The sequence below is a fragment of the Manis pentadactyla genome, chromosome 5, assembly GCF_030020395.1.
Source record: "Manis pentadactyla isolate mManPen7 chromosome 5, mManPen7.hap1, whole genome shotgun sequence".
NCBI classification, from domain to species: Eukaryota; Metazoa; Chordata; class Mammalia; order Pholidota; family Manidae; genus Manis; species Manis pentadactyla.
Genome location: NC_080023.1, coordinates 86,419,666 through 86,433,196, shown reverse-complemented (window position 1 = coordinate 86,433,196; position 13,531 = coordinate 86,419,666).

Sequence of the window (13,531 nt, the reverse complement as noted above, 5' to 3'; positions counted from 1 at the left end):
TAGGCAAAAGTTACCAGAATGTGAAGACCAGGGGTAGGTCCTTCAGTCCTGTTGGTTGCAAAGCATATTCCAGAGAGAGAGAGAGGGAGCTCAGCTCACAGGATTACATCTTCCCATTTTAGAATGAAAAGAACAATAAAAATGGTAATTTTTCCATTCACCTGCACTATAACTCTTATTTTTTTCTTACCTGATTTTTCATTGTGAGCAGTTTTTAAGCCATGAAAAGTCACTTGGAAAATAAATACGAAGATTTTGTTCTCTATTGGAATGAAAGTGAACTGGAGTGCAGGAGAAATAATGTGTTTTCCACGCATTCCTAAAGTGATAGAGACCTGAGACAGAAAGAATATTCTCTTGGGCTACTGCTGGCTCTCAGATATGAAACTTACTCCCCAACCTGGTAAAATACAGGGAGAAAAACAAGTAGGCATTGTTTGTAGGGGAAATTCAAAGCACTTCAAAATATTCCCGGAGACTGTTGAATCTTATCCATTCAATAAGCCCATAAAATTAAAAGGATTATGCAGAAAAGTTATTTAGTAATGTTTCCAAATGAATGGGGGAGTTCTTGTTTTCTGATTGGCTTCTGGGGTAGCACCAGCGGTTATGAACCAGAGATATTGTTCAAGACCCTACAAATCCTGGACAGTTCCAGTGTTAAGACACATTTGTATTCTGACTCCAAAGACTGTTTACATTAAGAATTGACTCATTCATTTACCAAGCATTTATTGAGGGCCTCTCTGAGCAGGCACTGTCCTTGTCACTGGGTATTGCAGTGAAGAGGCAGACATGTCTGTGCTCCTGAACTGTCTGTTGTAGGAGGAGACAGACAGTAGGCAAGTGAGCAAGTCTGTCTCAGCTGGGGACAAGTCCTATAAGGTTTATGTGTCAGTGCTGGGGGAGCAGCATTACATAAGGCCATCTTGTTCAACATTTGAGAAAAGTGTTTTTGAAAGTTTATGATTAAAAAAAAAGAAAAAATGTTTCCAATTGAGAAAGGAGTCTTAAAAGGCCTTCCCTGTAATAAGTACAGGGCCCAGGATGGCTAATGAGTAGTTAATGCTGGCTTATGATTATTATTCCTCAAAGGAGAAGGTTGGCTGTGGCTGGAGTGACCAGGGCCTAGAGGTTCTACATTTTCCCTGCCGAAGAAAAAACAATTTAAACCTTCTCTACTAGGAGAAAATAACCACCAGCTTCTGTGACCTGAACTGAAGGAGAATCAGGTAGAAAGCCAAACAAGTTTCTAATTCCCTTTTTCCTTAAGCTCCTTTCCAATTTTGTTGAAGCAAAGTCATTGAGTGGCAAGAGGCACACCAGCTGTTGGGTGGCTGTGCAAAGTTCTGCTCTTTCCAGCAGAGGCTGCTTGTGCACAGGAATGAGGCTGGTGGCGGGTGGAGGGGACTGCCCTGTGCCAGGACACTGGCTTCCTCAGAGCGCGGTGGGCAGGAGTCTAAGGGTGAGCTTGCAGGGCCCTCACACCACCCCTCCCAGCTTCACTTCAGAGAGCTGGAAGCCAGGGCCTTGGGGTGCAGCAGACTTTCTTAAAGGAAAGAAGAAAAGGGAGGGAGGGAGGGAGAGACAGAGGGAGGGTGAGGGAGAAAGGGGAGTGAGCGAGAGAGAGAACAAGGAAGGGAGCGAATGAGAAAAGGGGAAGGGCGGGAGGCAGGCTGCCAGGGAGACAGACAGACAGACTAAGAAGGTTGGAAGGGGGGACCTGTTCTTGCACGGAGACTCCCAGCTCACACAAGAGGCAGGACACCGCCTGGCTGATCTTGAGTCAGGTTGGCAGGACGGCTTTTTCAGCTCTCTGCCTCTTGGTGTACTTCGTTTCCCTCCGTCGTTGCTACCTTGGCAAAAGGGTGGCATCTGAATGATTTTTAACCCTAATTTAGTTACTGTGTGTCTCTTAAATCCTGACACAAAGCCTCCAGAATAGATGGTTGACTGGGGAGAGATCAGATGATCTCTTAAAAGGCACAGTGACTGAGTGTGGATAGGACTGAAGCTGGGAGTTAAGGCAGGATTTGAAAAAAGGAGTGGCATTCAGGTGACGAAGAAGGAGTGAGGGAGGCATCTTTCCTGGCCCAGCTCCGCCCCTCCTCTCTAAGGAGGTGGCACTGTGGGCCTGTGGGAGGCTTACTGCCAATGCATTCTTCCTTGAAGCTTTAAACTTGGAGTTTCTTTGCTTTTCAGAACCAAAATGGTCCCTGTCCCATATGCTGTGTACATATGTTGATCATCATTCAAGATGTGCTTTTGGCAAGGCGGGAAAGAGGTCTGGGCCAAATGGTGGCTTTGACCTTCCCAGATGAAAACTAGGACGAGGATGGCTGAGGACAGCTTGGACGTCAGGGTGACGAGTCCCCATGTCTGTCTGTGAACATGTAAACACGTCCTGAGCATGTCTGTCCCATCTGTGGGGGATGTCAAGTTACCTCTGGCACTGGGTCCCAGGCAGTGATGGAAGGGGCAGGGGTGCGACTTGGAAGAGTCAAGAATGCTGCTTTTGGGCTCCTCTGCCTGGTGGCAGGACGTGCCTGTGAACAGAGATGGGTCTTCACGGGGATGTGATTTCTGGGCCTTTGGCCTCTGGGCCAGGCTGGCCTTCAGCTGTGAGGCAGGATTCTGCATGAACACGGTGGTCTGCCAGGAGCATTTTGGAGGCCCTCCCTTGAATTGTTGGGAGAAGGAAGTGGCAGAGAGGGGCAGAGTGTTGAGAAAAAGCTCCTGAGGACCCCAAAGCTAAATGAGGAGTGTGAAGCTGGAGGGAGAATAATGGGTAGGATGAGGTCTAAGATCACATGCCCCTTGTGCCCCTCTGCAGCCTGTTCCCAGGGGCTGCTGCCAAGTGCCACTTGCTCCGAGCTGCTGTTCCACCTGGTGATGGGACACCTGTTGTCCATGCCTGCCCATGGCCAGCTTAACTTTCCCTGTCCTAGGCACGCCTGTGTGACCTTCCCCCGTGGAGCAGCCAGGCTCTCTGAGGGTGCAGAGCTCATGTGAGTGTGAAGGCTGAGTCCAGCATGCACTCTTTACAGGAGCCCAGGGACCCCAAGGCACCTCGGCATCTCTGTCAATCTGTGAACAGTGGCACTTGAAACCCCTCCCTGTTTACCTCTCAGATTTGAGTAAATATTTGAAAATATTTTGTAAATGAAAGCATTCCTATTTAAAGGTTTTTTTAAAAGGACTTTTTTCCCCCAAAATTACCAAAGGGAATCATTTCAAAAGCAAAAGGGAACATTTACATTTGAACAAAGTAATAAACAAGTGTCCTGCAAAAGAATAAAAACCCATGGCATGAAGTTTCTCATATAAATTTTTGAAGCAAAATAATTTCAGCTGTGCATTTTTGCCTTAGGAAAAGGGAACTGCAAAAACAGTTTTGAAATGAAAAAAAAATCTCTCTTTTTGTCAGAGACAAGACCTACCAACCTGCCTGTCTCCTATCCAGCCTCTCCTCGGGACCTTCCCTGGCCTGACACACTCCCACTGTTGGAGTAGCGGTTTCATCTCATCTTCCATGCCAACGCGTTTGCCTTTGGTGATGGATGTTTCCCACGATTGTGGCATATAAATTGAAACTAATGTTGGCATATAAATTGGAACTAGAAAGAGCCTTTAGGTTCAGCCTCCATCAGTTAAGTAAGGAAGTTTGATCTGTGCAGGACTGGGACCAGTTCACCAAAACAAACCCCCCTCTTAATACTGGGAACAAAAGTAGATCACCCCCTAGCCACCCTGCTCTTAGTGTGGCCATGGGAATAAAAGTTTTCTCCAGTGCAATGTGAGGAGGAAGTGTACTCCTATCTGCTCTTTTTCCCTCCTACTGGGACCAGTACCCCCAGCAAGGCCTTGGGAGCCAAGGGTCAGACTGGACCCTTCATGACTAAGGGCTGAGGGACATTGTCCCCATCCCTGTGCCCTGCTGCAGATGTGGTTCATTACTGGAATCAGGAGATGCTGCGGCTAAAGGCTTTATGTGTGCCTCAGTTTCCTCATCTGTCAGACAGGCACAAAATTCTTAGTTCACAGGTTGTTTCAGTAAGTTATATGAGTTAATGAAGGATGACTGCTCATTGTAGGCCTGGTATGTCACAGATACTCAAGAAATCTCGATTGAATACATACCTTCATCCCTTGAGGGTCGTGATATTTCAATGAAATAATCACTCTGGACAGAGATGTCAGTGTGGAAAAAAAGCTTGTTGATGGAAGTGAGTGAGAAGATGCTGTCTCAGCCCCTTGTTCTCATTTTGAGAAGCTGGAACAATTTGTGAGGCTGGTCGTTTCCCAGCGTAACAGAAGCAGCTGTTGCAGAGACAATGGAATCCACAATACCAGAGAATGACATCCATGTAATTTCAACCCCTCCTTAGCATCTCCCCCAACCCAAAACCAACTGTGGACCTGGAAAACCAGTGTAGTCTCGGCAGATTGTTGTTTAAATGAAGCAGCAGGCCATAGTGAGGACTAAAGGGAAGAGATGTTTTCACATCGGTAGGTGTTTAAAAAAAAGAAGGCAACTTAGATGGTTCCCTTAGGTGACCTTTACAATACTGTCCAGCTCTAAGTTCTGTGACCTTTAGAGAATGAACAGAATTTTAGTTTTGCCTTTTGACTCCTGTGCCTCTCCAAGCCCATGACCCGGGGAAGCACTAATCAGGAATAAAAGTTCCCCTCAAAAACATGAAATACGGAGAAAGAGATGAAACCAGTGACCTCTACAATTCATTCCTTAAATAATTCATATTTTAAGCATCTCAAGCCTGATATTGGGGGGAAATCAAGACATATTAACATTGATGCAACATATCATTCTTAGTGATGCTCTGTGTTCATTTTGCATTTTGGTTGGGATGCATTATGACTCCATTATCTTTGTACAGATAGTATGAATTTTTTTCTTTCTCTTTTAAATATAGCATCTTTTCTTCAGAGGACTTCAGACATTGTTAAGGAATAAGCTGTGGGATCACATAGGCCTGGATTTGAATCTGGGGTGAGTTAGTTAATTTTCATATTATCTGATTCCTCATTGTAAAATTGGGGTTAAATATGTACCTCATAGGGATGGTTTGAGAACTATCATTAGAAATTAATGCAAAGGGGCTGGCAGGTAATAAATGCTCAAACCCACCCGGCTCCCTCCTGTCCTTCTCTGCTAAGGTGCAGAAGGTCCAGTCCGTGGGTGTGTGGCCGCACTCTGTGGTGGGGACTGGGGATGTCCGTGCCACACACGGCTGCTGCAGGGCACTCAGGTGGGCACATGAGCAACCACGGCAGGGCTTCCTTCTGCCTAAAAGTAAAGACTGCTGATCCTGGAATAGTCTAGGTTATGCTTGCAGAGTATAGAAACCTCAAAAGATCACAAAGTTTCTGAAGAAGCTATTTTAAATGGCTTCCTGCTGAGAGTCAAGCTTTCTGGGGAGGTTTATTTCAGGCCCATTGTAACTTTCCATCTGATCGCCTGCATTTCTTCTGCTATTTATCCCCATCTGCTGGTACAATGTGAAAGACACTTCTTCCTCAGAGGCACAGACAGTCTGGGTAGCCTTTTTGTTTGAGCACCATGCGGAAGCTCAGTCCAGCACTGAGATCTGGAAGGAGGAAGAGGAAGTTTCTGGAACAGAAGAGAAATAGGGCTTCTTATTAAGGAAGAGGAATGTTATTTTTAGTCTCAGTATGAGTGGCTTGTTCCTCCTGAAGTCAGCTTCTCTTTAAAGTGACCTTCTGGTATAGAAACTGTTAGGTCGGGGACCTGGAGAATAGTAACATTCTGCTCCACACCTACAGCTTCAAACATCAACCATTATTTAATTTACTCATGAATTTTCCATTTGGGCAGGGCTCTGCAGAATAGCTTGTCTACTCAGGCAACATAGCTGAGGCAGCTTGAAGGCTAGACAGGTGTGACTCAATGTCTGGCGGCTGGAATTCTCTCAAGGCCCTGACACCCTCACACACCTGCCAGTTGAAGCTGGCTTTGGCTGTGACCTCAGTGAAGGCTGCTGGCTGACCACCAACATGTGGCCTCTCCCTGTGGCCACTTGGCTCCCTCAGAACATGGTATCTGGGAATGACCCCGGGAGACTGGGTGGAAGCTATATTGCGTTTTCTGACTTAACCTTGATAGTTACTTAATATCACTTCTACCCTTGTCACAGGCCTGCCTAGATACAGAGGGACAGAATAGGCCCTCTCCCTTTGGAGGAGTGTCAGTATCATACTGTAAACAGAGACCTTGTCTTGACCAGCTAGAAAATAGCCATCTGCCAAAGAGAGAAACTAGTGTGGAATAGAGTGGGCTTGGTATGAGAGAATTAAGGAGAGTCAGGGCTAATTTTTTTTTTTTTTACTTTAGAGATACAACTTTAAAAAACTGGAACAATGGCTTGGGGTATGTACAGAAATGGCAGTGTAATAGGAAACAGAAGTAAAATTTAAAAATATTTTATTTATTTGGAACACACTGTAAAATGAAGAATCCAAATGATTTTATACCAAAGAATCAAGTCCTTCTTAGAAGGACGTTTCTATTTCAAGATTATTTATCTATGATTTCTAGTATTTCTAGTATTTTTATGGTTTAATTTTTTTATTGAAATATAGTTGATAAGCAATGTATTGGTTTTAAATGTACAATATAGTGATTCAACAATTATATACTTACTAAATGCTCACCACAATAAGTGTAGTTACCATCTGTCAACATAAAAAGAAAATACAATATTATTGGCTAAATTCCCTATGCTGTACTTTGATCCCCATGACTGATTTCTTATAATTTGAAGTTTGTATCTCTCTATCCCCTTCACCTTTTTGCCCATCCCCCCTTCCTCCCCCAAGGCAACCATGAGTCTGTTCTTTGTGTTTATGAGTATATTTCTGTTTTGTTCATTTGTTCTTTTGTTTTTTAGATTCCATATATAAGTGAAATCATACGGTATTTGTCTTACTCTGTCTGACTTATTTCACTTACTGTAATGCACTCTAGGTCCATCCATGTTGTTCCAAATAGCAAGATTTTATTCTTTTTAACGGCTGTGTAATAATCCATTATATATATGTATCACATCTTCTTTATCTGTTCATCTTCTGATGAGCATTTAGGTTGCGACATACCTTAGCTATTGTGAATAATGCTACAGTAAACGTAAGAGTCATGTATTTTTCTGAATTAGTGATTTTGTTTTCTCTGGGTAAATCTCCAGAAGTAGAATTGCTGGGTCATATGGTATTTCTATTTTTAATTTTTTTTGAGAAACCTCCATACTGCTTTCCATAGTAGCTATACCAATTTACATTCCCACCAACAGTGCACAGGGGTTTCCTTTTCTCCACATCCTCACCAATATTTGTTATTTTATGTTTTTTTGATATTAGCCATTTTAGCTGGTGTGAAATGATATCTCATTGTGGTTTTGATTTGTATTTCCCTGATGAGCATTTTTTCATGTGTCTGATGGTCATCTGTATGTCTTATTTGGAAAATATCTTTTCAGTTCCTCTTATTTTACCATTTTTAAATTGGATTATTGGTCTTTTGGTATTGAGTTCTATGAGTTCTTTATATACTCTGGATATTAGCATCTTAATGGATATATCATTTGCAAATATCTTCTTCCATACAGTAGGCTGCCTTTTAATTTTGGTAGTTTACTTTGCTGTGCCAGAAGCATTTAGTTGATGTCCCACTTGTTTTAACTTTTTACATTTGTTTCTCTTTCCATAGGGAGACACATCCAGAAAAGGATTAGTAATGCTAGTGTTCAAGAGTTTACTGCATATGCTTTCTTCTAGGAGTTTTATGGTGTCAGGTCTAACATATAGGTCTTTAGTCCATTTTGAGTTTATTTTTTTGTGTGGTATAAGACAGTGATCTGGTTTCATTCTTTTGCATGTAGCTGTCCAGTTTTTCCAACACCATTTGTTGAAGAGACTGTCTTTCTCCTTTATACATTCTTGCCTCCTTTTTCATATATTATTTGACCATGTAAGTGTGGGTTTATTTCTCGGCTCTCAATGCTGTTCCATTGATTGATGTGTCTGTTTTTGTGCTAGTACAATACTGTTTTGATTAGTGTAGCTTTGTAGTATAGTTTGAAACCTGGTAATGTAATATGTCTAGTTTTGTTCTTTTTCAAGATTGGATAATCAGGGTCTTCTGTGGTACTATACAGATTTTAGGATTATTTGCTCTATTTCTGTGAAAATTGCCTTTGATATTTTGATAGGGATTGTACTGAATCTTTAGATTGCTTTGATAGGCCACTTTAACAATATTAATTTTTCCAATCCATGAGTGTGGGATATCTTTCTATTTATTCCCATCTTCAATTTCTTTTATCAATGTCTTATGGTTTTTAGAGTACAGATTTTTCACCTCCTTGGTTAGATTATTTATAAAATCCTAGGTATTTTACTCTTCTTGATGCAATTGTAAATGGGATTGTTTTCTTAATTTCTCTTGCTGCTAGTTTATTATTTGTATATAGAAATGCAACAGATTTCTGTATATTGATTTTGTATTCTGTGACTTTACTTAATTCATTTATTCTAATAGTTTTTTGGTGGAATCTTTAGGGTTATTTCTCTATAGTATCATGTCATGTGCGAATAGTGACAGTTTACTTCTTCCTTACTAATTCAGATGCCTTTTCCTTCTTTTTTTTGTCTGATTGCTGTGGCTAGGACTTCCAGTACTGTTGGATGAAAGTGGTGAGTGTGGGCATCCTGTGTTCCTGATCTTAGAAGAAAAGCTTTTAGCTTTTCACCTTTGAGTATGGATATTAGCTGTGGGTTTGTTATGTATATAGCCTTTATTATGATGAGATATGTTCCCTTTATACCTACTTTGTTGAGAGTTTTTTATCATGAATGAATGTTGAATTTTGTCAAATGCTTTTTCAGTATCTATTGAGATGATCATGTTTTTTTTTATCTTTCCTTTTGTTAATGTGATATATCACACAGATTTGCAGATAATGAAACATCCTTTTATCCTGTAATAAATCCCACTTGGTTGTAGTGAATGATCTTTTTAATGTATTTTTGAATTTGGTTTGCTAATAATTTGAGCATTTTTACATCAGGTGTTCCATTAGGAATATTGGTCTGTAATTTTCTTTTTTTGTAGTGTCTTTGGTTTTGGTGTCAGGATAATGCTGGCATCATAGAATGAATTTGGAAGGTTTCTTTCCTCTTAAATTTTTTAGAATAGGTTTGAGTAGCATAGGTATTAGTCGTTCTTTAAATGTTTGGTACAATTTTCCCATGAAGCTATCTGGTTGTGGACTTATGTTTATGAGGAGGTTTTGACTACTGATTCAGTTTCATTACTAGTAATTGGTCTGTTCTGATTTTCTCTTTTTTCCTGGTTCAGTCTTGGAAGATTGTATGTTTCTAGGAATTTATCCATTTCCTCTAGGTTGTCCAACTTGTTGGCATATAATCTTCATAGTAATCTCTTATATTGTTTATATTTCTGTGGTGTCAGTTGTAACTTCTCTTCGTCATTTCTGATTGAGTCATCTCTTCTTTTCCTGCTGAGTCTAGCTAAAGGTTTATCAATTTTGTTTATCTTTTCAAAGAATCAGCTCTTAGTTTCACTGATCTTTTGTTTTTGAAATCTCTATTTCATTTATTTGTGCTCTGATCTTTATTATGTCCTTCCTTCTACTAATTTTATGCTTTATTCTTTCTTCTACTTTCTTTAGGTGTAGGGTTATATTACTTATTTGAAATATTCCTTGTTTCTTGAGCTAGGCCTGTATTGCTATAAACTTCCCTCTTAGGACTGACTTTCCTGCATCCCAAGATTTTGAACAGTCATATTTCTATTTTCATTGTTCTCCATTAAAAAAAAATTTCCTCTTCAATTTTTTCCATGACCCAGTGGTTGTTTAGTAGCATGTTGTTTAACCTCCACATTTGTGTTTTTTCCAGTTTTTCTCTTATAATTGATTTTCAGTTTCATACTGCTGTTGGAAAAGATGGCCGGTATTTTACTCTTCTTAAATTTATTAAGTCTTCCTTTGAGGTCTAACATGTGATCTATCCTGGAGGATATTCCATGTGAACTTGAAAAGATTGTACCTTCTGCTGTTTTTAGATATGTTCTGTATTTATCTGTTAAGTCCATTTGGTCTAGTGTGTGCTTCATAACCACTATTTCCTCATTGATTTTCTGTCTGGATGATCTATCCATTAATGTAAGCGGGGTGTTAAAGTCCTCTACTGTTAGATTGAATTATTGTCAGTTTCTCCCTTTATGCCTGTTAACATTTAAGTCCTTTGATGAGCATATAGATTCTCAAAATTGTTGTATCTTTTTGCTGGATTGAGCCTTTAATGATTATGTAATTCCTTCTTTGTCTTTTGGTCTTTGTTTTGAAGTTTATTTTGTCTGATATAAAAACTGTTACTTTGGCTTTTTCAAAATTTCCATTTGCATGGAATATCTTTTCCATTCCTTCAGTTTAGTCTGTGTTTGTCTTTGGGTCTGAAGTGAGTCTTTTGTAGGCAGCATATGGATGAGTCTTGTTTTTTTATCCTATTTTTGATTGGAGCATTTAGTCCACTTACATTTAAAGTAATTACTGTTAGGTATGTACTTACTGCCATTTTGTTAAATGTCTTCTGGTTGTTTTTGTTTTTCTCTGATCCTTTATTCTTCTCTTGATTTCTTCCCTTGTGCATGATGACTTTCTTTAGTGTTATGATTGAGGATTCCTTTCTCTTTATTTCCTGTGCATTGTTAAGTTTTTGGTTTGTGGTTACCATGGGGTTCATGTATGACATCCTACATATATAGCAGTCTATGTTAAGTTGATGGTCATTTAAGTTCATGTACATTGTAACAGCACTACGTTTTTTACTCCCCCCCCCTCCATGTTTTAATGTATGTCTTCTTTACACTGTCTTTATTTAGTGATTCCATTAACTAATTTTTAGGTGTAATTGATGTTACTACTTTTGTCTTTTTAACCTTCATACTAGCTTTTAAGTGATTGATCTACTACCTTTGCTAAATGCTTGCTTTTACCTATGAAATTTTTTTATTTCATAGTTTTCTTGCTTCTAGTTATAGCCTTTTCTCTTTCTTAAAGAATTCCCATTTCTTGTAAGGCCAATTTACTGGGGTTAACTCATAAACTTATGTTTATCTATGAAGCTCTTTATCTTGCCTTCAATTCTGAATGATAACCTTGCCAGGTAGAGTATTCTTAGTTGTAGGTTTCTTGCCTTTCAGCACTTTTAATATATCCTGCCACTCCCTTCTGGCCCTAGTTTCTGCTGAAAACTCAGCTGATAGCTTTATGTAGTTTCCCTTGTATTCAACTCATTGCTTTTCTCTTCCTGCTTTTAAGATTCTCTCTTTATCTTTAATCTTTACCATTTAAATTATTATATGTCTTCAATTATAACTATTGGGTATACAAATATCATTTTAATTATTATATTATTATGTGTAAAAGACTGACTTAAAAAAAAAGAGAACCCAGCCTCCTTGGGTTCATCTTGTTTGGGGCTCTCTCTGCTTCCTGGACCTGGATGTCTTTCTTTCTTTCCCCATATTAGGTAAGTTTCCAGCTATTATTCTTCAAATAAGCTTTCCACCTCTCCCGCTCTTCTGGGATTCTTCAGATGTGAATGTTAGTACATTTGATGTTATCCCAGGAGTCCCTTAGCCTGTCCTCATTTCTTTTCATTCTTTTTTTCTTTTTGCTATTCAGCTTGAGTGTTTTCCCTACCCTGTCTTCCAGATTGCTGATCTTTTCTTCTGCATCCTCTAATCTGCTATTGATTCCTTCTACTGTATTTTTAATTAAAGTTATTCAGTGTATTTTTCAGCTCCAACAGGTTCTTTTTAAGATTTTCTATCTTATTTGTTGAAATCCTCCCTGAGTTCATCCATTCTTCTCTCAAGTCCAGCAAGAATCTTTAGAACTATTACTCTGAACCCTTCATTAGATAGATTGATTCTGTTTCATTTAATTCTTTTCCTGGAGTTTTGTCTTATTCTGTTGTTTGGTGCCTATTCTTTTGTCTGCTTATTTTGTTTGACTTTGTGTTTGTTTCTGCGAATTAGGTGAAAGGGTTACCTCTTCTACTCTTGAACAGTAATCTTGTATAGGAAGGACCTCTGGGTATACTGAGTGTGCCTGGCAGTTTTGGCTGGCTGGCTGGAGACCAGGTGACTGTGGGCCAGGGGATCCTGTTGCTGGGGCTCCTAAGTTGTGTGGTCTGAGGGGCTCCTACATGGTTGCTAGCTGGTACCATGCAGGTTGTGCCATGGCATGCTCCATGTATCTCTGGGGAGGAGACAGCTGGTGGGAGCAGCAGCAGGTGGAGGTGAATTTGGATGAGCACTATGCTGGTGCTGCCTTGGTGAGTCTGCTGGCTCTCTGGTGCACATGAGTGGGCACTGGGAGGCCACCTCTGTTAAGTCTAGAGTTGGTGTGTGTACCTAGACCCATGCTATCAGTGTGCAGAGGGAATGTAAACAATGGTGCTCACCAGCACCTCTCATCCTAGAGTGAATTCCAGCAGTTCTACTGCTAAACAGTGGGTGCTTTAGTTCTAAAAATAGACTTCTTTGACTCATAGAATAGATGCACTTTAAACCATTTTTGGTCACTGGGCAGGAAAATCTGTGCTTGGGTCCCTCAGTGGTATTCCTCACAGGTCATCGAGCTGGGGATGTGGTTCCTGCCATTACTTTGTCATTGTTTCTCTGCAGTTTTTTATGTGACCTTTCTATCTCTCGCTGTATAGAAAGTGTTCACTCAGACCTTGGTTCTTCCTCAGGAGGAACTGCTCTGTATATAGGTGTAGATTTGGTGTGTAGGTGGAAACAAGTGGGTGGGTTCAGGCTCTTTCTATGCTACCACCTTCTCCAAACTTGTGTGGTTTAATTTTTGATACATCTGGAAATTATTTTGATGAAAGGAGAGAAGAGTTCGAGCGACCTTTTTTCTCCAGTAATTTATGAGTTGGAACATATACTTATTAATCATCCTTTCCTTGTTGATTGAAATTTTACTTTTATCATATACTAAATTCCTATGTATTAGGAGGGTCTACTTGTAGACTCAATTATTTTAATCTACTATTTATTCCTACCGAGATAATCTTCCAACTCATGAGCTCTGGAGCTGGACAGACCTGGGTGTAAACTTAGGAGCAATTTAGCCATTGCCTGCTTGAACTCTTGAAGCCTCAACTCCTTCTCTGTAAATTGGGAATAATTCTGTGTACCTCATTGGGTTATTTTCAGGATTAAATGACATTACATGTTGTGCAAAAGCGGTCAGCATTAATTCCCAGCACTTGCACAAGTTGAGCTCTTAGGGAAACTGGCTCTGAGATGAGACTCATGTGCAAGATGTTATTCAGGAGCATCCCAGATCAACAGTTGTAGAAGGGCAGGAACTGAAGCAGTACAGGGTAGGTGGAAGAGCTGAGCTGTGATGCAGACCCAGACACCACCTCAGCCAACCTTGAGGGTGCTCCGGAG